Consider the following 22222-nt stretch of genomic DNA (forward strand, 5'->3'; position numbering starts at 1 on the left):
ATATGTGTCAAATGTACCCATCACCCATTTAAAAAATAATTCTCAATCAAGCCCTGTCTGGCCGACCTCTGCTCCCTCACCCCATCCCTGTGTACACATGCACCAGCTTCTGGCACATCATCATCTTCACTCCCATCCCCAGGTGGCTGCACATCAGCATCGGGGGGCAGTGGCACATTCCGGCGACAGCAAATGTTGTGCATCATGGCACATGTAAGTACGATTTTGCCAACCTTTTCAGGTGCATACATCAATGCCCCTCCCGTACAGTGTAGGCACCGGAAACGTGCCTTTAGCAGTCCAAATGCCCTCTACACGCGGATGCGTGTATGTCCATGGGCAATGTTGTATGCACGCTCAGCTGGAGTGTGTGGATGACGCACAGGGGTCATGAGCCATGTATTCTGGGGATATATAGAATCACCTGCAGGGGAGAGAATGTAGGTATGAGGACAAGGTTAGTTCAGTGGGTGTACAAGGCTCAGTCATCAGTGACATTGGCAGCAGAATCAAGTTTGTGTTGAAGCGGTCATGCTATCTCATTGCAATGTTGGCATGCACCCTTCGCCTTCTGGGACATGCATGGTTTGAGGTTGCCATGCAGCTGTGCATCAATGTATATGTGAGTGCTTATGTGTATCACACGCTTGTACTACATGTGCACTATCTATCATATGGTCACTTACATTGTGGTGTGTACTGTGCTAAGGGCAGCATTGATTCAATGGACTAATTACTACTAGCACCACCCCTGTGTCTAAATGTAACAATAATTGGTCCCTTGTCACTGGATGAGGGGACCCTTGTATCTGCTTGTGCTGTTAGCCCATGTGTCATTGGCATTCCCTTTGGCTGCTGTTGCGTTTGCTGATTGGCACAATTATGTACAGTTCCCCAGGCATGTGATTGGCCAATCAGGGGTCAGTGTTTCAGGGATGTACATTGTCGTAAATCAAACTACTCGTGTGTAGTGCTTTTGTGGATGTGCCTACTTTCGGGCACCATTTGCATGACTGTCGGGTGGGATGTCTGCTGTGTCAGGGTGAGAGGCAACACTGCGACACACACAGGAGGCTTTGTGGTAGTTGGGCTTCCATATGTGACTGTGCTCCCACGTGTATTTGCCATTCAGACTTGGTGTGTTCTGCTGTGTTGCATATGTCCAAGGGTTCTCATGAAAGGTACATGCATGGGAATGTTGCAGTGCTGGTGCTGCCTATATCTCTTGCTGGCATGGAGGGGTTTCACTGTGTATGTCCAGCCCCATCAGATGTCATTTCACATGCATTTCGAACTACATTTGTACTCACCCAGCATCCATGTGTTTTGGCCTCTGTGCCTTTCCATGTACGCTATCAGGGTACTATTGCGCAGGACCATGGCATCGTGGGTGAATCCTGGATAGCGCATGCAGCAGCGGCTGAAGGTTAGGTCTGGGCTACATGTCATCTGCACATTCATGGAATGGAAATTCTTATGGTTTCTGTAGGCTGCCTCATGTGCCTGGGGTGGTACTAGTGCTACATGTGTGCAGTCCAGGGCTGCTATGATGTTTGGAACTTGGGCAATGGCATGTAACTGGCCCTTCAGCTGGTTCACCTATGGCTGTGTGGCTGGCAATGTAATGTGCTCATTCACATGGAGCAGCAGTGCATCCAGCACCTGTCCCAGCACAGCACTGAGGTAGACTGGGCCATGCCATGCATCATGGCAATGGTGTGTTGGTAGCTTCCAGTCCCGATGTATTGTAGCATGGACAGAAGCTTCACGAGTGGGGGCACTGCAGTGCTGATAGCTATACGGCTGCCTATGTCAGCCTGGATTGTGTCCAGCAACTGGGTGATGGTTGTCCTGTCCAGCCTATACTTGGTCATCAACTGCCCATCAGTCAGGGCCCAGGGTGTTGGCCTGACCCTGGGGATGGCTGGCCACCTTGCTGGTGTTGTTCTCCTCCTCCTTCTCCTCATCCCCACCACCACCTGTGCTCCCATGGCCCTGGCCTTGTTGGCTGACCTCTTTAGCTCCAGGCGCAGCAGGTAGATGTCCACATCAAGGCTCCCGGCTCCAAATGGCAGCATGGTGTTTGAAAGTTTGTGTTGTGCATGGGTGGGTCCTTTGTAGGCCTCTGATTTGCATTGGTTTCACCTGGGCACTTTTTGCTGTCTCATGTGTTCTTTTACCTCCAGCATTTGGCTAGGGGTATTTTCGGCAGATTTTCTGCCAGTTTTTGTGCACTAATAGCACCTATGCCGGACTTGTAATGGCTCTGTAATAGTGCAAATGGGTGCCGGCACTATTACATCGGGCACTATTACAGCCGGCTGTACTTGTGCTGGCTGTAATAGCGCTGGTGGTATTTGTACTCATGATCCGGCAGAGCGGTATTGGCGGCGCTAATACCGTTACCGCCGTATTACAGCCCAACTCGTGATGAGGCCCACAGTGTGTTCCATTCACTTTCAATCAATGTATTCCGAACTCCCCCAAAAACCGTATACTTTGTCTCGTGAAGAACACAGCCATAACCTCAACTTCCGCATTTGTATTGACAAATACACTGTGTATCACAATTTGTGTGTAGAAACCACACCCAGAAACCTTATTCAGCAATGCCGTAGCGTGCACAGGGCTATTGCTGTGGCCGCCATCTGCAAAAGGGCCGGATGGGGAACGTGCAACCTTGCAGTAGATGCAGGTGAGCTTTGCGCTACTTAAGTATTATAACACAGTTTCATTCAGTTAAATCAATCTAGCTTGTTAAGTTTGTGGTGCAGACCCACTCAAAAAACGTGCCTCCGCGATATGGCACTGTATAATCATAAAGAAAAGGACCTTGGCCGTGAGGCCAGCGATGTGGGCTGCACACTCTAAAACCACAATCAAGTGGTGTAATTCAATAATTTCAGTAGCTGAGAAATGTAATATCTTTTTTAAAGGTTTTTATTTCAACGTGACTTTAAAGTGTGATTGTATTCATTCAACTTAAATAGTTGCTTCTTGTAGCAGATATATCACATATTTGCGCTATGCATTTCAGGCAATAATGCCCTTCTTCAGGGCCTGTGATCGTATATATTCATATGTCCATCGGTCAAGTCATCAAAAGTATATATGTGAAAGTACATCAACAAAAACATAGATTCCATCCACAAAATATGCCATCATGGTTATGCATTTGTAACCATACGGTGCAGGCACATTAATTGTACAGCATTAAAAATTCCAAAGTATATCCATCATGTGTCCAGCACAAATTTAAAAGCATGTGTATATGAATTTAACTTAATGATATACATTACCCAAAATCCAGTCATGTAACATATGTGAAAGAAATCACGAAGTTGAAAAAAGCGGGAAATGGAAAAGAAAATGTACAAGAATAGTGAATGCAGTGCATAGTCACACGGTTCTGTTAAATATTATACTTAAGTAGCGGCCTCACTAACCTGTGAGTAGGGCTACTGCTGTGATAAACATGGATTTCCACTGACGATAATTGCCGTGTGACTCATAAATTGTCGGCTTCTGTATCTGCAAAGAATATGCACGTGTTCATTAACCGAGACGCTCTTATAAAGAGATGCTCTCTTAAAAAGATCGTCTAACGCTAGACCCTTCATAAACCTATTATCTTACTTGATCGAAGAATCCTCTGACTCTGCTGTTGCCGAACGCCTTCGCGTGTGTGCAAAGCAAAGTCCCTGCTTTGTTGTTTGGCAGTTGCCTAGTTGACCGTCGCAGGTATCGGACGGCCATTTTCAAAAGTGTAAGCTTTCTGTAAAGCCTCTTACCGATGTCGAGGCAGCCATGTTAACATTGAAATGTTCAATGAAGTTAAGTGATAACTACGAATGGAAATACCAGAATAAATATGTCAAATAGAAAGATCAAGAATGCTTGAGTGAGCGAAAAAGTCGAATTACGAAAATACACTGGTCTTACTGATTGACAAAAGCTTATAATATAAACTCATGCAGCGGGATATCATAGCGTGCATCGGCCAATAGAAAATAAATGCAACAGTGATGTATTGTGTGTTAAGATGGATTCAAGGAAACAGAAAAGGGGATACGAGGGGATGTGAGAAAAACGTAATACTAATATAGTAAAGTGCATACATGGAAAAAGGTTCTAGGTTAAAGTATTGAAATTAAAAGGTTTGAATGCCTTTTATTCGACAGTCAAAAGGTCGAAAAAAAGGTTAAATTTTTTTATGGGTTCCTCCCCCAACTCCCTGTTTTCTTTATTAAAAAAACGTTTTTTTACCAAACAAGACTAAAAAAAATACAAATAAATAAGTAAATAAATAAAAGTTCGACCCTTTGACTTTCGAATAAAAGGTCATTGGATCCTTTATTTTCAAAACTTTAACTGGACACCATGGAAAAACCATTATATATGAGCATGTACATGTATCATGCTTAAATTACACTAATGTACCAAATGTCAATTGGTCAGAAAAAGAGAAAAACAACATAACAAATGATTCACACCAAACATCCAGGTTTGGAAGTAAAAGTACATCAGGACATCGGAGTTATGCAGAAAGAACTGGTCTGAGAATCAGTCACTTGTTTCATAAAAAGCAACTTAGATCAAGCTACTCATTCATCCCTTCTGGAGCAAGGGATCCCATTCTTTCAATCCACTGTGCTTCTTTTTGAGCTCTTAGTTTTTTCATATTGCAAGTTTTTCCCTTAGTCGGTATAAATTCCAGTACAGCAAATTGGAGTTGTGCCACTGTATGTCCATTGTCATGGAAATGCCTAGCTACTGCTGATGTTCTGTTGTTCAATCTGATGCATGATTTGTGCTCGTTCATACGGACATGTACTTTGCGCACGGTTTCTCGAACATAGTACTGGGCGCAAGGACACTTAATTGCATGGATCACATTTTCTGATAAACATGTAGCATGATGTTTCAGTTTAATTAGTTCTCCTGTTCTGGGGTGAGATATGCAAGGTCCTTTAATTATATTGTTGCAGTTCCCACAACTCATACACGGGTATGTACCCGGATGTTTATCTGGTGTTTTTTGTTTACCGATTTTTTTTGTTCTGAGTGTCAACCAGTAGATTCCGCAGATTATTGCTTTTTTGATATGCAAACACTGGAGGGTTTGCAAAAAGTTATTTTGTCCTGTTGTCATTCTGTAGTATGTTCCATCTTTTAAGAATACTGTCTTTGATTTGTCGACTCTGTATGGAATATTTGGTGACAAAGACCAACTCAGGGCTTTCTCGTTCATGTTTTTTGGATAGCAGTTTTGTGCGGTCATGTGTGTTAGTCTTGACTCAGGCCACTAGAAGGTCTTCCTCTGGATAACCTCTCTCCTGTAGTTTCTTGTGAGGTTTGTTTAGTTCAATGTCACACTCTGTTGGATCACTCACAATTCTTTTATTGCATAACATTTGACCAAGAGGTAAATTGTGCAAGATACTAGGTGGGTGAAAACTCATTCTATGGAGTAGATTATTCCTGTCGGTAGGTTTTGTGTATAATGTTGTTGAAATTCTTGAGTCTTCAATGATTGTCTGTACATTAAAATAGTGGACGTTAGGATTTCCTAATTCCATGGTAGCTTGTAGATGACTGTCAATGCTATTCAGATAAGTGAGAAAGTTAAGTTCTCCTTGATTACCTGTCCACACTCCAAAAACATCATCAATATAGCGTATCAATTTTTTAAGGTGATCTTTCCATTGTGGATTATTAATGATGTGGGTAGTTTCAAAGTCATACATGAAAGAATTAGCATATGATGGTGCCGTGGCCGTTCCTGAAAGTTGGTTTTAGTACATTCCATTATATTCGAAGCATGAGTGAGTGGCAATAAACTTCAATAATATCATAAGAAATTCCTTGTTAGCTCCTATCGGTCCTGCTTGTAATAAAAGATTCTCAACTGCTTTTTGCCTTAAGTCATGTGGGATACTTGTGTATAGACTAACCACGTCTATAGTAAATATGATATGATATGATATTTTATTTCTATTGTGCTCATTCACAAGTGTTTCAGAGCGCGGCAAGGCAAGGGAGGGGAACAGGGGAGATCAAAACAGCGATCTTACTAGGCCTAGTGACATTGAGAACGCGCAAGTGCATCGGAGAGGGGGAGGGAAAAAGTGCATGGAAGGGGAGAAGTGGAAAGTGCAATGCAGAGAAGAAACAGATAAATAACAATAAGTAAATAATAAAGGCAACAAACAGTTTTAGTGCAGCCAGCAATTTGCAAGGGATAGGTTTAAGGCAGCAGACAGGGTAGGTTTGATAAGTGCAGGATGAAAAAGGGGGGGCTCTATCGGTACAGATACAGACCCCAGTGCAAGGGGTGGCCCAGAGGCAGTGCGGGAGGGTGGCAGGGTGAGCAGGTACCTGGGCCCGGAGGACAAAGGGTGGCCAGGTGCACAGTGGCAAGAGAGAGCAGATCAGTAGGGGAGAAGGGAAGCGAAGGCAGAGGAAGGTCTTGAGGTGCTTCTGGAACCGGGGATGGTTTTCCTCAAGTGTTAGAGTTGCATGGAGGCTGTTCTAGAGGGAGGCCCCAGCTGAAGACAGAGATCTACCCCCAGCTTGTTTCTTTGAAAAACGACTGACCCTGAGGGAGTTGGAGGTAGAGGAACGAAGAGCTCAAGAGGGGAGGTATTTGCGGAGGGATAGCTGAAGGTATTTTGGACCCAGGCCCCAGAAAGCCTTGTGGACAATTCAAAGGGTTTTGAATTTAATCCTTGCATCCACTGGGAGCCAATGGAGAGATTTCAGGGCTGGAGAGATATGATCCCAGGGCTTGAGGCCAACGACAACTCTTGCAGTCCTGTTCTGGATTGTTTGCAGAGGGCGGAGAGTAGAGGCAGGTAGATTTAGAAAGAGGGTGTTGGAAGTCCAAGCTTGAGAGAACCAGAGCTTGGGATAGCATGAGCTTCTGGGGGAAGGAGAGGAACGGCAGAGTACCTCTGAGGAGGTGCAGTCGGAAATTTGACTTTTCAGAGACCTCAGAGATGTGGACAGAGAAGGAAAGGGTGGAGTCAAAGATGACCCCGAGGTTCTTAGCCTCGCAGGTGGGGGTAGGTGGAGGGCCAAGGGAGGCCGGCCAGAGAGTGAAGGGAAGGGATGGTGAAGGTGTGCCGATGAGGAGGATCTCCGTCTTGCTGGTGTTCAGACAAAGATCATTGGCAGCACACAAATCTTGAATGGCAGTTAGGCAATCAGAGATGAGAGAGGGAGAGGAGCTGGCAGCGGGCAGCCTGAAAATTAGTTGAGTGTCATCAGCGTAGCACTGGAATGTTGAGCAGAAAGTGGCAATGCAGTGGGCGAAAGTTGCCAGGTATTGGTTGAAAAGCCAGGGCTAGAGGTTAGACCCCTGGGGAACACCACAGGTAGAGAGGAAGATAGATGAAAGGAAGGACCCAAGTTGGACCTGGGAGGGTCGATCTGAGAGGAAAGAGGTCAGCCAGGCCAGAGCCTGATCAGTGATACCCAGGTTTTCACGGAGACGGTTGAGCAGGATGGTATGGTTGACCGTGTCGAAGGCAGGAGAGAGATCGAGGAGGATGAGGACAGAGGGAATGTTAGAGTCAAGGTTGGAGAGCAGATCTTCACAGATGTTCAGGAGAGCAGTTTCCATGCTTCTGGCAGCTCTGAAGCCAAACTGGTGGTCATGGAGACAGCCAACAGAATTAGAATGAAGGTTAAACTGAGAGATGGCCAACTTTTCCAGGAGTTTGCCAAGAAAGGGAGTAATGGAAATTGGGCGATAGTTAGCTGGGCAAGAAGGATCAGCTGTGGGTTTCTTGAGAAGAGGATGCACAAAGGAGTGCTTCAGAGGGGAGGGGAAGGATCCTGAGGCAAAGGAGTGGTTGCAAAAATCATCAAGGGCCGGAACGAGGGTGTCAATGTGGTCCTTGATGGTTTTAGAGGAACAGGGATGAACCTGTTTTGACGAGGCTTTCATAGATCGGACTTGTCTAGCAACCTCATCAGGTGAGAAAAGAGGAAAGGACGAGAAAGATGGTGGGGGCGTGGCTAATGGAGGGTCAGCAAGCACAGATGGGGAGGGTAGAGGATTGGTGTGGGTGAAGAGGTTGGACAGGATGTCCTGGGTTTTTTAAATGAAGTGAGAGGCAAGGGCATTTCAAAGAGCCTGGGAGGCAACAGGCGGGGTAGAGACTGCAGCAGGGCTGGCCAGCTCCTTGCAGATTTTAAAGAGTTTGGCCAAGTTGTTAGATGCCGCAGAGACACGAGCTTGAATGTGGACTCTCTTCTTGGTGAGGACAGAGAGTCGGTATTGCCTTTGTAGCAGGCGACAGGCCAGTTTGTCAGAGGATGAACACAAAGTCCTCAATTTCCTCTCTGCCACCCTACACTTACGTTTAAGTGTAGCTAGGTCAGAATCATACCAGGAATTGCACTTCGCTTTGGACTTCAAACAGATCCTCATGACAGGGGCAAGGGCATCAAGTGTTTCAGAAATTGAAGAGTAGAGCAGAGACAGGGCTGTGTCAAGATGTGAGACAGCCAAGGGTGGAGGAGGGGGAGAGAAAGTGGCGGCAAAAGCCTCAACTGACACACGCTTCATGGGCCAGATGTCCAAGAGGGTAGGTGGCATGTACAGTAGGCCACTCGTCGAAATTATGCAAGCAAGTATCTGAAACTACACACATCGACACGCACCACAAAGCCTCCACCTCCTCCAAATTCAAATTGCCATTAAAGCCTCTTTCCACAGCATGCTGGAGCAGATCTAGCACAAAGCGGTCAGCCACTATGAAACCTCTGCGTCTCGCCATCTCTGCCAGCCTCACTACACAGTGTAATAAAACAAAATATGTCCACCCTTTCCTGTAATGCACACCTTGACCAACTAATTGGACAATTTCCACAGTCACATTTCCATTGGCCAGCATGGTGAGAAGCGCAGATTGTGGCACATGCGCTCTCCATGTAACACTAGCAGTTCTGTACAACAGTCCCCTGTGTACACACCACACCCAGAAACGTTGTTGCACAATCCCTCAGCCTCCACAGTCCCATTTCCATGGCCACCATTCTGAAAATCCCCGGGTGCGGCTTTCGTGCTGCGTGCTTACGTGTGTGGGGGAAGAAATGTCAACAAGGGTAAGGGCTTTCGGCTGTAGGGGTGGCTCTGAAAAGAGCCATTGTGGGTTTTTCTTGTACTTTTTGTTTAATTATCTGCTTCCACATAAAGAGCTAGTTTTCGGGTTTCATAGAGGTATGTGTTATCTTTTTGTCCTCGGATTCTTACAGGAACCTTTTGAGTGCATCTTGAAGGTCAGCAAACAAAACACCATTACCAATGGATGACAATGAAATGCCATTTGATTGGAAGACCTCTGCATTTGCAGAACTAATGATGTCATTATTACAGAAAAACATGCCACAAGCACACAGAAAATCAGACATGCTTCTGTTAATCAGACACCTTCCAGCCACTGCCTGGGTATAACAGACAATATAAGTGGTCCATACTCCTCTTGGTGGTATGGCAGAGAAAACCACCTGGCCAGTGGGAAAAAGCCTCTTCACTGCATTCATCAGACTTTTGAGTCGACAAAGTAAATGTAAACAAGACACGCAACCCAAATGCAAGCTGCCATAGTGCATGACGACAACATGCACAGTAGCGGAACTGGCCAGGTCTCTGCAAAGTGCATGCATATCAGCTAAACTGAGGTCATCGACAGCGCACCACAATGCGTCCACTGCTTCCAAACCAAAATTGCCATGAAAGTGTCTTATACTTGTGCAGATCTATCACAAAGGCATCACCCAAAGTGAACACAATGCATTTCTCCATGTCCACCAGTGTCACTACGCACAGTAATGAATACCAGTATTACCGCCCCTTCTAGTGACCCACACCCTCAGTGCCTGATTGCATAATCCCCACAGTGCCATTTCCATTGGCAAGCATGGTGAGAAGCGCAGACTGTGGCACTTGCGCTTCCCAAATTACCATGTGGGCCATGCCCCAGTAAAGCACGAACAGTCCTCCTTCCCTTTCCACTATCCTCTTCCCACCACAACCTCATTGGGTATTGTTCAGTAGTCACACACGCATCCACCAATGCCACCCAAGACGTCAGCATCTAACACTGTCAGTTCGCCACAAGACGTCAAATGTACCATTACAAATTCATATAAAAAAATATAAGGGTACCTGGTCATTCCCTATGGTCCTCCAGATGTGCATACATAAACAAAGCAAAATATGGACCACTAGGTATAAAGATAACAGAAATCTTTTTTATTTTTTTCAAAAAAGTTTTTTCTTTGATATGGAGAAAAAAATGTTAAGTATTTAATTGTTCATCAATAATGTTCTAAAAATCGGCGCAACCTAACAATGCTTTCCCCATCATTCCTCATTCATACTTCAATCATACAGATCATCTTCATACTCATACAGTTTAAAAAAACATGGGTATTCATTATGCCCAATGTAGAAATGATTTCCAATATCAAGTCCAACACTCTTGTGTCTTCAAGATGTGACCCTCTGTTCTTGCTACAGAGAGTTTTTTATAGTCTACACCTGTTTCAGTTGTGGTGTGGTGTGGGCTTCAACAGTTTAGCCCCAACAATTCTATCCAACCTTCCTCAGGACGGGATATGACACTCCAGTCTGTGTGGTATCTTGATAGGAGTCATTATTTTTTCAATTATTTTCAATTATTTCCCTGTGACACTTATCACTTGGGGCACCTGTCCAGTAATGAGTAGCCATTATACCATCATCCGGGGCCTGTCCAGGACCGGCCGGCCACAGGGTGGTAGGGTTTAGGCACCCCCCTGTGCGGGTGGTATGGGTCCCATTGATCGCATGCATATTCAGTTGCTGGGCCCCTACAGGTAGCTACATCCTGGTTCAATATCTCAGTTGCCGGATTAACCACACATCCCACAATGCCCTTCTGGTGCCATACATCTGGTCATCGTCTATCTTGCGGGTCATATTTAGATGTATACATGGTTGTATTAATTGTTCTACATTTCCCACAATGCCTCTGGTGTCCGCTATTCGGGCCGCGGTTTGACCCCCACCAGAAACGGGCATTCAAATTCTTGTTCTTGACTGCTAGGACTCCCTAAGATCCCATGCCCCATAGAACAACCTATATATATACATGCAAACACTTTGTTTGCAATTTGCTACGGCGCGCGGTGCATATATCCAGTCTTCTTTCTATATCCATCATTTACCAGGACACTGAAGCCGGCAACAAACAGCTTGGCTTTTCCTGTATGCGGAGGCATATGTGCATGGCTGCGACTCACACGGCAAGGTGAGCTTTCTCAGATGGGGCACCCCCTCGACTTTTCGGGGTTCTGTTTGAATAAGGACAGGGTGGCCACATTTAGCACTTACTTAGGTTCTTTTTCTTCTTCTTTTCCTTGTCTCTCTGTAGACTGAGAAACACCGAATTCACAAGATATTTTTTTGTTCACACATCGGAACAACATACTGCCTGGTAAGTACCAAGGCATCTACATTCTTACATTATGAAGTCCGAGCAGGGCGGAGCAATCTACTTAGCCCGGCTTGACGTTTCCTGAAATATTAAGCCATTTCCACAGTATCACATTTTTAACTCTGTACAAGGCGGAGCAATCCACTTAGCTCTACTTGTTTCTTTGTCTCTTTCTCCATAAGGTTGGAAAGACCCGTTGAAGGCATTGGGGTTACCGATACCTTTGTCCTATCTGAGATGCACACATGAGTAAATACTACCTGTTGTACACTAAGTAAACTCAAATTGGAACAAGCGGAAAGAAAAGGACCCAGAAAGTAAGTACCCACAAAGGGTATATGCTATTGCCTTAAATCAAAGTAAAAAAACAGATTGTTACACACTATTTATTATTCAAGTGTGGTCACCACTAATGGAGGATTTTTTAAATTCTCCCAATTTAGAGACTAATCCAACATCTATCAGATACTCATTGAGTGAAGAATTATCTGCAACAGGGATTTATCCAAGGATTCAAGACCACCACCCGCTGAACACACAGTGAAGGTGAGTCTCGAATATACAACAGATAAAAGCAGGTTGTAGACAGAGACATTAAGTGTCAGTAAATTATGAAGATAACAGGTTTAGTTGAGAGATGGTAATTAGTACCCCTATTCTGTAATCCTTTTAGATTGAAATGCTCACCAATCCTATCAAGTACCACACAGACCTCAGCGTCATATCCCGTCCTGAGGATGGTTGGCTAGAACTGTTGGGGCTAAACTGTTCAAGCCCACATCACACCACAACCGAAACACATGTAGATGATAAAAAACTATCTGTAGCAAGAACAGAGGATCACATCTTGAAAACACAAGAGTGTTGGACTTGATATTGCAAATTATTTCTACATTGGGCATGATGAATACCCATGTTTTTTGAAACTGTATGAGTATGAAGATGATCTGTATAATTGAAGTATGAATGAGGAATGATGGGAAAAGCATTGTTAGGTTGAGGCGATTTTTAGAACATTATTGATGTAAAATTAAATACTTAACTTTTTTTTGTTATGTGAAATAAACTCCATCTCAAAGAAAAAACCTTTTTGAAAAAAACAAAAAAGATTTCTGTTATCTTTGTAACTAGTGGTCCATATTTTGCCATTACAGATTCAGCTTGCAAGTGTGCTCTTATTGGAAAGCACGTCCAGTGGAAAGTTCAGTGAAACATTGCAGGATGTGTGCATGCACATTCATCTACATAAGCACCCATCACCACAAAATAAAGGTATGAAGATTTATTTGTCAGTATGTTTACAACTCTGTTATAAGTGCCTCTGCGCATGATATCTACCACTAAGCGTCCATTATGTTTTTGAAAAGCGTACTGGTTTTCGACCCATCTCCTACCATGAAGTGGCACTTCAATGGTATCTGCTTGCAATGTTTTCATTTAGCCATATCATACAGTGTATTAGCGAAACAGGAACTCTCCTCTTTCCTTCCGACAATGCTACAAATTGTTGTCGCCACTAACCAATCTGCTACATAAATCGTAAAAATATGGCACCAAAGCCACCACTGAATGTGTCTTACCAACCTGAAGGCAGTTCCCAAAAGGTCAGTGTGTGCACGGCTGTGGTTCTTTGTACGTTCCACCATTGCCACAGGCTCTTTTTAAATCTGCCAGCTTCCACTCTCCACCCTCAGCAACTCATCCATAAAAGGACTGCGTGACTTGTCCTTGGTTTGAAGGCCAGGGATCGTATCTCTACTGGACTAAAATGTCCACAATAGCTCCCAGTGGCTGCAAAGAATTAAATAAAAACCCTGTGCATTATGAACAAGTCCTTCTGGTCCCTGGGACCTCAATACCTTCCACTCTCACTTCCTAAATATCTGCTTGCTCGAGCTCTTCCCTCATTGGCCTCCTACTCCTTCAGGGTCAGTTGCTTCTCCATGCAAGCAGTTGGAGGTAGATGTCTTCCTTGTTCTAGGTCCTCCCTATGGAACATGCTCTCTGCCTCCCTGGAACTTGTAGAGAACCATTTTAGGGTCTTGAAGCACCTCAAAACCTTTCCATGTGCTTCTTCTTTTTCCCCTCCTCTCTCCTGCTCACTTCCGGCCTAAAACTGATTGTTCACTGGTTTCCTACCTACCCTCTAATCTGTGTCCCAGGCCACCTCCTTCCCGACAGTTCCACTTCTGCACTGGCTTTCTGCCAACCCCCGCACTTGGGGACTCTTTTCTGTAACCCGAACAATCCAACCACCACTTGATGTCTACACTTATCCTTTGCCCTCCCCCTTCCCATTCATTTGTGCACTCTCAGTATCACCGGGCCTAGTGGGATCAATGTCTCTGTGTGGCCTCTGTTCCTCTTCCCTTTCCTCGTCGCACCTACACACACTTGTGTGTAGGAGCGGTACAAATGCCACAGCATACCAAATCACAGCATAGCATATGATACACACACTGCATTCATAAAAACAGGATGCCTGCCACATACCTTATAGACTTCACAGAATGGTCTTTCTACTGTAATCCATGTACTACAAATGTTGGAAAAGTGCTCCCACAAAAGCAGCACGGAATGTATGTTAGCAACGTTAAGCAGGTCCGTGCAGTGCATGCATACAAACAGAATGGCTGCCACTTCCATTGCACATTTTCACCATAGCCTCCTACATTACTCAGTACAAACAGACCTTCTACCACAGTGTTTGCGTACACATCACAACTAGCAACCACATTGCGCAATGCCTTAGCCTCCACAGTGCCAATGCCATAGCTGCCATCCTAAAAAGAGCCAGCTGTGGCACGTCTAAACCTCAAAGTACCGCAGAATCCACAGAGTTACCATGCTAGGAACAGGAGGGGAAGGAGGTGGGGCGGGGGATGTAAAACAGAGTACGGGATTGTGTCTTTAGTAATGTCTATGAAAAGAAGTATTTGTTTATTTTTTAAACATTTTTTGTCGTGTTTTTGTTATGTACGTGCGTGCACACATTTTTTGTATGTTTTCTCTCTTTCGCTGACTGTTTGCTTCTCCTCCTGACATTTCTATTGACTGAAAGTCAACGCTTCTCTTACATTTCTACAGGATTCTCTGCAATGCTTCGTGCGGAGTGGCAAACAAAACAGCATTGCCAATATGGAGGCAAAAAAATGCCATTTCCTTGGAACCACTGCAAATCTTGCTGGTTATTAATGCTGTCATAGGCGGTGCAGAACATCCCAGCACTGCACATAAAGTCACACACCATCCCGACCTCTGGCTGTGGACAAATTACACTGGCATGGTCCCATGCTCCTCTTGTTGTTATCGATGAGAAAATCACCTTGGCAGTGGGAAACATCTGCATCACTGCCGTCATCAACTTCTTTAGGTGAGCAAGCAAACGTGAGCACGACATGTGCCCCAAATGTAGTGCTTCAAAATGCATGACCACCACATCACCAGTACTGACAGAGGCCACACATGTGCAAAGGAGATCCATGCACCCGAAACCTCACTCATAGACTGTGCCCCAAAAAGCCTTCACTCCTTCCAACTGAAAGTTAGCAGCAAAGCCTCTTTCCACGGCATACATGTGCAGATCTTGCACAAAGGCATCACCCACGATTAGCACTCTGAGTCTCACCATCTCTGCCAATGTCACTGCATCGAGTTTGGCTGAAAATGTTACCACCCCTTCCTGTGAACCACACCCTCCACACCTGATTGGATAACTCTAACAGTTCCATTTGCAAGGCCACCATGCTCAGAAGGGCAGAATGTACCACATGCCTCTTCCCAGCTACAGCGAGGGCCGCACCCCAGAAAATCAGACACATTCCTTCTTCCAATTCCACCATTACATTTGCAACACTCCCTCATTAGGTAGTATGAAATAGGCACACAAGCATGTGGCAATCACATGCAAGACCACTGCATTGAACACTATCATTTCTGTACAGCACTCCAGACGTACCGTTACACACTCACAATACACGTGTATTTAGTGATGCTGAAGAGTTCTTCTCATGGTGCAATATGTTAAGACACTTCTTCAAGCAAGTGTCCTGTGCAGGGCAACCCATAGCAAACAGAAATATTAAGAAATTGGTTCCTAATGTACAACGTGTTCACTGACCTACACCATGTGCTAGTGAACGCATATTACCTCCCTTTGCTTTTTCCACCAAGTGTAAAATGTTCTCGACAACCACTCTTCAAAGGTCACCATCCTCTGAGAGATTCAGAGTTAACCCTGTATGGCAGCTTTATGTTGTTCTGGGTGTGCCCAATGCCTACTCTCTTGGGTGCATGGCTAATGGCATAAGGCCTTTGGCCATGTACCCAAAAGTGTACGCCTTGCCCAGACCCTGCACAACATATTGGCGCCAGGAATGGGAACATTTGCTGCATGCCACAATCCACAAATGTACCATACGAAGGGTGGTATAAAGGGCAACCCATACCAAAGGCAAATGGCGACATGTGGCTCCCTACTGTGCAATACATGCAATAATGTACACCATATTGTACTGTATGCATACCAGTTTACTTGTGCTCTTCTACCACGTTTACAATTTTCTGCCCCACCATTCTTTAAATGTCACCTCCCTCTGAGACATGCATACTTTAAAATGCATGCCTGCATTATTTTGCCGTGTCTACTGTGCAGGTGTAGGCTCTACTGTGCCTGGCCTATGGCCTTTCGCCATGCACCCACCAGTGTAGGTCTTGCCCACACCCAGCAGAACACAACAGAGTCATGCAAGTGAACAAGTGGCCAGGTACATACTGTGAAACCCTACCACTTCTAAGCACCCAGGACTTCACCAATGCACCCAGTGGACACACTACATGACAGGTCACTCCATGAGGTCCAGGCATGCAGTAAACACTGTATGATGTGCTACCAACCCCCACACCCATGGAACCAACATTGTATACATTGCTGTGCCATCAGTCACCACAGAAACAGGTCACCTCACCAGCTATGGTGCTGTAACGCAGACTGCCTGCAGTCCCCACACAGGGTAGTCGCCTTTGGAGGCAGCCGCGAATTGGCGCAATACGCACGGATACTGCAGACACACGACAGTCTACTTCCACCTACTTCCACATATCACATGAACCACTTCTCATTCCCCCACCCTCTCCTTCCCTTCTTCCTACCACCACATGGCGTAAAGTATTTTTGTCAGTCCCTTTCAGCGCTGCACTGTCCTCCGATACACCATGGCAGCGTTTCCCAAAAACTTTAACAAACAGCATGCTTCCCTCCAGCCAACCACCGGCCACGTCCAATGTTCACCAACATCACTGCGTACCTCAGGCCAATAGCACTTCGGTCTACGGAGCGAACAGGAAAATGGGTCCGCGCAGCCGACCCAGGTATCACTCATTTTTTGGGATGCACATTTCAGTTCTTTGCAACAAAAGTACTGGTCCAATTTCCACCAAACACACAAAAGCACACTTTCGGACCCAAGCCCTGTTCCTGCCGCAAAGTTGGTGAAAATACATCCAGCCGTTCGGGCTGTAGATGTGCGCAAAGTTTTTGCCCATTCAGTCTATGGAAAAACCCCCCTATAACTTTGCCCCCCCTGCACGAAACCTCACCCAACTTGTCAGAAAGATTCAGAGCTGGCCATCTACTTTTTTTGCAAAGGTTGGTGAGGAGTCCTACAGGGAGAGTGAAGTTATAAGCTGCCGAAAAAGTGTTCTTCCTATGAGTTTAGCAACTTAACCATAACTACACGGCCACTACCATGGGCCATGAAATATATATATTGTAATTTTTCACGGGTGTGCTTTCTTAAAGTCCATACCAAACAATAAAAAGACATTTTTACCAATGGAAAATGCACGAGTGGCGTACTTTTTTCGAGGAATGCTGGATGGAGGAGTGCCGCTGTAAGCCGCGACTTTGCAGTTCGTTTTTTACTTTGAATATATATATATATATATATATGTATATATGTATATATATATATATACATATATATATATATATATTACATGGCCACGGTAGTGGCCATGTAGTTATGGTTAAGTTGGTGTTTCCATAGGAAGAGCACTTTTTGGGTGGCTTATAACTTCGCTCCCCCTGGACGAATCCTCACCAAACCTTGCAAGAAAAGTATATGGCCCACTCTGAATTTGTTTGCAAAGTTTGGTGAGGATTCGTCCAGGGGGGGAAAAGTTATAGGGGGGGTCCCAAAACTTTTTTTTTTCTCATAGACTGAATGGGAAAAAACTACAGCCCGAACCGCTGGACGGATTTACACCAAATTTATGGTAAGCTATGAAAAATAACTCGCGCCACCACCGTGTACTGCTAAGACTAACACCCAGGACATCAAAGATGACATCGCAAATGTCATTGATGAAATCACTGATGACATCACATGTGTATGTACTTTTCATGGAATTTGTGTACTAGGGATTTTTATTATAATGTTGTGAAAAAAGTGTCAAGGATATTGCAATAAATATCATACCGTTATTAGTGCTTTGAACGATGCATTGATATAAATAGCATTGTATTATGGGATTCTATCTAGTATACTGAGCTACTAATGGAGAAACATAGCATTGTGTGCAGAGTACAAGATGAAAGTATAATATTTATAATGTTAATATGTTGAATAATGAAATGATAATTGTCCTGAAATGTTAATAAAATTAACAAAATGGAGGTGTTCTGAGGACGTTATTCGTATTGTGTGATTGCTTAGCTGTATGCAATGAGGGAATGGCACAGAGAGTAAAGTGGACGCCGTCCGCGGACACCACGGCTGTTTGTGGACAGGGCGTGCTACATCCGGGTTTTTCCAGGAAATCCAACATGGAAAGAAGACTGTACGGATCAGCCAATCAGAAGTTGAGGTTGTGGATTTGTGTTGAAAGAGACTGTGTTTGGTGAAGATGGCAGAAGTGGAGAAAGTCAGGGTGTTGGTGCTCGGAGATATGTTTGTGCATGGTTTACAGCAGTATGCTGAATGCAGGCATGTTGCAAAGAACTTTGATGTGAAAGGAGTGGAGGTGGTGTGGAGCACTGTGCCCGATTGCAATGTACAGGGAATTGTACAAGTTTGTGAGGATATGGCCACGATGAACAGTCCGCATGTGGTAGTTTTGCACTATGGTGCTTTCCATTTGGGCAACGTCAGTGCCCCTACTTTGTTGGCTGATTTGGAACGCTTGGTTCAAGCCGTAATGAAGATCCTTCCAAATGCGAAAGTAATTTTTTCTGGATTACTACCTAGGGCAATATGGGACAATAGTTCAGTTTTTTGTCCTCAGCAAAACATTGCTAGGTGTGTCATCAACCGAGGCATGTGTGCCTTCATGCTTAGAGCTGGTATGTTCTTCTGTAACAATGAGAATATTGATGCCAGTAATGCTGTTAATTTTAAAGAAGATGGCATTTCTTTATCTTTTACGGGAAATGCCTTTCTATTTTGGAATGTAAGGGTTGCTTTGGAGAAGGTTATGTAAACATTTTAGGAGTAAAGTAAGAAAAAAAAACAAGAAAAAAAATACAAAATAACAGGTGTCTGTCAAGCATCTGTGAAAAAAACGGCTCTTTTCAGAGCCAACTTCAAAGGGGAAATGGGGCACAATATTTAAATTTACATTGACCACGCTCAGATTTTCGATATGTCCGCGGACATGGCGGTAGTCCACGGACATGAAAATCACTATGAGGGGGTTAGTATGTTCTATGTTACATGTATATGAAGTCAGGGATATTATGGTTAAGTTGTGCTACTAAAAACCTATGAAATTCAGTGAAAAAACTTTGTTAAAGGGAGGTTATGGTTAAGTTGCGCTACTAAAAAGCTATGAAATTCAGTAAAAAAAACGTTGTTAAACCATAACTCGCGCCGCCACCGTGCACTGCTAACACTAACACCCAGGACATCAAAGATGACATCACAAATGTCAGTGTACTACTTCGCCTCTGTCAAATGAGATGTGGGGAGCTGGAGTCGGTGTGAACTCTAACAGCGCCTCAATGAATGAAAATCTAGGACTTGCACTGATTGAAAATACCCACAATGTATTTGCTAAGACTCAACCTAACCCAGTGCAAGTAAATGGGCATAAAACACTGTTCAAAATAATGTGTGTTTAAACAAATATGAAGATACATTATATAAGTCATCTGATCATACAGTGAAAACCACAGCATCACCTACCTCATCACTAATATTACCATTAGTACAGGGGCATGAAACACTGATGGTTGAGACAGTGATTAATGATAAGCACTTGTTTAATGATGAGTCATGGCACCCCAGTGCTTTTGGGAGTATATGTCTACAAGAGACATGGTTGCTAACTAAACCCATTTGTGATGGCTTTGATCTCTACTTAAATTCGGCTTTAAACAGAAGGGTGGGTAGACCTTCTTTGTGTTTCTTAACAATGATAAAGCGGGGGTTTGATTTCACACTCATTAAAAAGATCAACATAAACCTGTATATACAACTTTTGATTATAAAGTGGAAACAAAAATGCATGGGAACTTCGCCCATAATCGCTCTTTTCAACCTCTATTGGAACTCAGCTAGAACTGATGATCTTATTTTTTCAAAAACGGTGATTTCCTGGATAGATAATATGCGTATTCAATTTGATGATCCATTCATTCTTTTTGTGGGCATTTAAATATAAACTGCATGTATGAGATGGTTCAATTATCGAAATGCCTATTTTGGTGGGGAAAGAAAAGTAATTGATCACTGAATTGTATGAGCGAGATATTGTGATGTTGAACGGCCAAATGTGTGGCGATATACCAGGGGATGTTACATGGTGTAGAGGATCTTCGACTGCTCGCCTTGATTACTGTTTTGTGTCTGGTGACCTTCAGCGATGGGTGAACACTCTGAGTATTATTCCAATGCCTCAGAGTGTTCACCATTTACTCAAAACTAACCCTAAATGTACATAAATCACAAATATGTCACCTAGTCACTGAACCATTAGATTATAAACAGAAAGGTAACTGCTTAAAAATAGTACCAAAAGAGATTAAGAAGATCAACGCAAATTTGAAAATGCTCTTGGATGTGGATCGATATGCCCTCGATTATCGAAGAGTATTTATATAGCCGTTCAGATACAACATAGAGGTGACAACAAGAGTGAATCTAAGAGTCTACACCATGTCAATTACCAGGTAAAAGAGATTGAAAGAATCTTAAAAAGAGATTACGGAGGATTGACCGAGTCGCAACAGAAGATAATGTTCTGCTGAAAATAAAAAGGTGTCAACAATATAAGAACTGGTTAATTGCCACTAAAGCTCAACGCTTCCAAACTGATGCAGAAATAATGTTGCATAGTCTAGGCAATAAAAATATGCGACAGTTATGGTCACCTTTGAACGACAATAAGACCCATCAATTAGCGACCACTATTCCAGCAGTAACTGAGGCAAATTGGATAGCACATTTTAGTGAGCTATTTGCTGAAATACTGCAGCACTTCTCTGTGAACTCGACCAATGCTCCGTGACCAACATATTATGACAAAGAGGAAATAACCAGCTTGGTTAAGAAACTAAACCCCTTCAAAGCCGCTGGCCCTGACGGCCAAAATCATTTTTTAATGAGACAAAATCTAGAGGAGTGGGCAGAAGTTTGTTTTGTCTTGTTTAATCAAATTGGCCTGACTCACTGAATCCCACATTCATGGAAAATAGCAATAATCATCCCAATTTTCAAGAAGGGCGATACAGGGAATCCCAAAAACTATTCACCCATCGCCCTAAGATGTATGGGTCAATTCTTTTGACCCAAATAAAATAAATGGGCCTTACATGCAGGAATTTTCGATAAAAGGCAGACGGGCTTCTCAAATGGTATTGGAACAAATCTAAAAGTATTCCTGTTGAACATACTAAAAATGAAAGCTGTAACAACAAAACAGAAAATCTATATAGCCTTCATTGATTTAGAACAGGCGTTGAACACAGTCAATAGAAAGAAACTTTGGCAACAATTGAATAAATGGTGTTGCCCACCTAAATTATTGGAAGCATTAATAGCACTATATTCATCAGCACCAATAAGGATAAAAATGTTGCGAGAAGGCTACCTGAGCACACTGATTACAATACACATTATTTGTCCTATATCTATCCGATATGTCACACAAAGAGAGGTGAGGGCATTTCCACCTAAAATGTATGACCAGGAAATTCTGTGCGTCTTATACGCAGATGGCCTGGTCATGTTGAACCTAACCCCATTGGACTGAAACGACAGTTGGATCAAATTAACGCCTATATCAAGGGAAATGACATGAGAATAAACAAAGAAAACAAAAATAATGATTCTGAAAACTAAAAGAGGGTGAATGAATTGTAAATTAAATGGACACTTCAAATCAAATATTAGAGAAAGTGGAATCAATATCCCTACTTGGGTGTTCTGGTGAATTGCACATCTAAAGAGAAAGGCTGGATAGAATGCATTCAAGTAAATGTTTGCGCCTGGCTAACCAGGAAATTATAATCCTAAAGGAATTTGGGAAATGTACTCTAATTCCAACAGTTGTGTTCCACAAACAAAAAGTTTGTGGCAATTTTAATATATGGAGCAGAAACAGCTATCACGATTCCAGCAGAATGTTGGGATTTGATTGAAGGTCAAGTTTGGAAAAAAGCTCTGCATTTACGACAAGCTTTGCCGATATCTGTAATACGATTTGAATTTGGACTGCAATCATTCAAGTCCATG

The sequence above is a fragment of the Ambystoma mexicanum genome, chromosome 9 (genome assembly GCF_040938575.1).
Source record: "Ambystoma mexicanum isolate Mex_15411 chromosome 9, UKY_AmexF1_1, whole genome shotgun sequence".
Classification (NCBI taxonomy): domain Eukaryota; kingdom Metazoa; phylum Chordata; class Amphibia; order Caudata; family Ambystomatidae; genus Ambystoma; species Ambystoma mexicanum.